General features: G+C 42.8%; 1 protein-coding gene across 1 annotated transcript in view; it reads right to left on the reverse strand.

Moving 5' to 3' along the window:
* LOC108234716 (cadherin-6-like) overlaps positions 1-3,628 on the reverse strand; it is a 19,177-nt gene that overhangs the window by 11,110 nt on the left and 4,439 nt on the right. The window lies entirely within an intron of this gene.

Below are 3,628 nucleotides of genomic sequence, written 5' to 3' on the forward strand. Positions count from 1 at the left end.
CTCTATTTTATCGTTTTCCTCATTTGTCTTTTTTTTTTCCTCCTCCATTGCGATGACTTGTTTCTCTCCCGGTTGTTTAAAACGAGCACCTACTCACGAACGCCTCACAGACTTCGAGGGAAACGTCCAGCAGGTCGTCATTTTTGCCGTCGCAAGACAAATCATGCCTGTTATTTTTCATCTTCTCCTTTGTTTTTTACCCAATGACATATTATTGTACATTTAAAAAAAAACAAGGCGATGGGTTTAACTTGATTGTAGGGTCTCTGAAATGAACAGTTAAATGTAAGAAATATTACAAAATGAAGGGGTGCTAAGATCGAGTCGCAGTAATTCTTACAGTTTTAACCCTAAAGGTGTAGTTTTTACACAAATGTTGGATATTTTATCTGCTCACACATAAGTGCTCACCCTGGCTCGGGACGGATCGTGTTCAGACTACCGAACGTGCGCCGATAAAAAGCGGTTTGAGTGAAGGCGTTTCCAGTGCGCATTCAGGCCGGTCGCACAGGTGTTTAGCACTATTCGAACAACCGGAAAAACCCCGGATGGGAATAAGAACAAAATATTTTGCATGAAACTTCACCATGTCACCATGCTAACCTGAGCACAGCCGATAGACGTTCGAGGAGAATTCGTGTACGGTTCGTTCTTTGTTTTTTTTCGTTTCAAAATAAAATTGCAAAAAACAAAACAAGCATGTGTTTTTTTGTATTTAAAACGAAATTAGAAAAACGGCAATAGCAAAAATAAAAAAGGGGTACGTTTTTTTTTGTTTTTTTTTTAACTGCAAAGGTTAAACCAAAGACAAGCTTTCATTTTGTTGTTAATTCAACGGGACCTTATGGTGGAACCGGAAATGAAGACCGGAACTCCCGGCACGTAACCTTTTCAGTTACCAGTAGGTGGCGATAATGTACTGATTTAATGACTTACTTGGAATATTAAAGAAATCTTGTTGACGGTAAGATCATCAGCTCTCAATGAAATGCGTCGATTCTCTCTAAATAAGACAAACGGATCCATTTTTAAACTGGTAGATTTTGAAGTGCTAACTGAAAAAGTTTTTCTTCTTCTTGTGGATTTTAATGGCGGTTGGCAAGAAACTGAAGGTGTACATTACCGCCACCTACTGGTAACTGAAAACGTTATGTGTCGGGAGTTCAGGTCTTTATTTCCAGTTCCACCATAAGGTCCTATTGAATTAACAACAAAATAAAAGCTTGTCTTTGGTTTAACCATCGCAGTTAAAAAAAAAAACGGAAACGTACCCCTTTTTTTATTTTTGCTATTGCCATTTTTCAAATTTTGTTTTAAAAACAAAAAAACACATACTTGTTTTGTTTTTGCAATTTTATTTTGAAAGAAAAGAACCAAAGAACGACCCATACACGGATTGAGGAGCAACAGATTTTTTCTGTTTTGTCCGTTTCACACACGTTCTGATAACTCTGCAGCCGAACCCCCCTCTTTTTTTTCCTTTTTTTTTTTTTCTGTGCGATCACCGCGAGGTGATGAACGGACGGTTTCAACAATTTCACCTCAGTTGCAGAAGCCGGAACATCCATGTGGTTGCGTCAGACATCGATGTTTCCCGACGTCGGGGTTAATTGAAGTCTGAGATTTTTAAGGGGTTCACGAAGAAGAAATGGTCGAAACTTTCAGGAAAACAAATAACGGCAAATAATAAAGAAAGAAAAAAAAAAACCACATCTCCGGGATCATTTTTACCCGGCGATGCTTTTAGAGCTTTTGTTTGTGACGTTCAAACGCTAAAGTAAGTAAAAGGCTCAAAAACACTAGAAACACGAGCTTTGAGTTCTTCCCGTTTGACCCTGAGTTGCACATTAAAGCCGGCGAGTGGGCAGGCTCGAAGAGTTTCACCACCTGCCAAGTTGATGCCCTGCAGATTTCCATTTCTGCGGCTAGAAATACAGCCAGGAGAAAGCAGGTGGGGCGTCCGCGAGGCCGAGGACGCTTTGACGTGAGGACCGATCCCTTATCCGACAGCTTCGACCCCTCGTGCACGTCGGAGCCGGCGAGTCTTTCCTGTGTCAGATCCTGACGTTTGTTGGCCTTTTTTTTTGTTTTGTTTCAGTTCTCTTATGTTATCCGTGCAACAAAAAGGTCCTTTTTTTATTTAAACCAGAGGAGTTTGCTCTTCAAAAGAGCAAAAAATATTATAAAAAATGTTCTTTATGGTCATCAGGGACAAAACGGGGGATGGGTTGCCACTACCTTACAGAGTTGAATTAAACAATAGTTCGGCGGCTAAAGCCTCTACTTCGCTGTTTGACGACAAATCGGGAACGCCATTTGCCAGGGAGCTCGCAAAACGACGCAAAAGTTTGTCCCCGCAGGGCCCTGCTTTCGTGTCGCAACAATCTGAAACCAAATGGTGGCGGACTGGAGCCAAAACGGACAATAAACGGCGCCAAAAATCGAGCCTGATGGAAATACGGACGCTACACGCGTTAGCATGCATCTGTCGACTCTAAAGTTGCTGCGCGAATCAGAGCCAACAACGTTATTGTCTAACATCCTGAAAGTAGGAACGACCTCCGATACCAACATCTTGGTGGGATCGATCCGATCCGACGCCAACGTTAGCACCGCGTGTTGGTGTCGATTCCCAGCCATCTGATGTGTATAACCTGATCAAACACATCTAATAGTGACCTGGGTCAGATTTGGGGAAAAAAAAAAGAAATCAGGGCAAAAACGTCCAATTTGGACCATTTTTGGCTGTAATGTGAACGTAGCCTTAGTTACTAAACTACAACAACAAACTTTATGGAAATGTCGGAATTTATTCAGTTCCGTTTGTAGTGAAAATATGCGTCTCCAGCTCCTCACCAACAGTGAGACGCAGGCTTTAGAGCAGATTTTTTCCGTTTTAGCTCATGTCGACGAAATCTTAAAGTTTATTTTGGGAAATCGGAAACCTAACCGCATTAAATTGTAGTGTTTTGGGTTTTTTTTTCATTGAAAATAGCTTCATTTATCAAGCGTTTAGTTTAGTTTCTCTGTGAAGTGACTTGCTGTAAATCGGGAGATCATTAAAACCTTCCGTCTGCCTCGACCTACACGTCGGGGATATATCAGGTGGTGCTCTGTCGCCTTCGCTCGTTGTCAGCGGCTGCCGTCGGGCTGTTAAAATGATTAAATTTCCTTTTTTTCTTTTAAGAGCGTTTAAGGGATCTTTAATCATGTCTCAGTCAGGCAAAGTCTGAACTATTAATGGGGGACGGTGTCCTCTAAATATGAGCAGTGTTGGCGTTTTCGAGGCCTGGAGATAATTAACGGGTTTCACCAGATGCCGCCCGACTGAAGGAGCGTCTCTTCGGCGACTTTCCGCTCGCGAGTCCCAACGACGGGGTCGTTGGCGGCCTCGCGCGTCTTGAGAGTCGCCGCGGGGGTGAATACGGTCGCAAACTTCCACCTTCCTCCTCCGCCTCCTCCTCCTCGCCGCAGCTTTAAATGCCACGGGGAAGCTTCCTCGTTGATGGCCGGCGATAAAAGAGAATGATATCATATTTGACACCCGCAGTAAAGTGGCGGAACTTCAACCTTGAGAGCCAACTCCCTCGGTGCATCATAAAAACGGGGGAAAAAAAAAAAAAAAAAA

The sequence above is a fragment of the Kryptolebias marmoratus genome, linkage group LG21, assembly GCF_001649575.2.
Source record: "Kryptolebias marmoratus isolate JLee-2015 linkage group LG21, ASM164957v2, whole genome shotgun sequence".
NCBI classification, from domain to species: domain Eukaryota; kingdom Metazoa; phylum Chordata; class Actinopteri; order Cyprinodontiformes; family Rivulidae; genus Kryptolebias; species Kryptolebias marmoratus.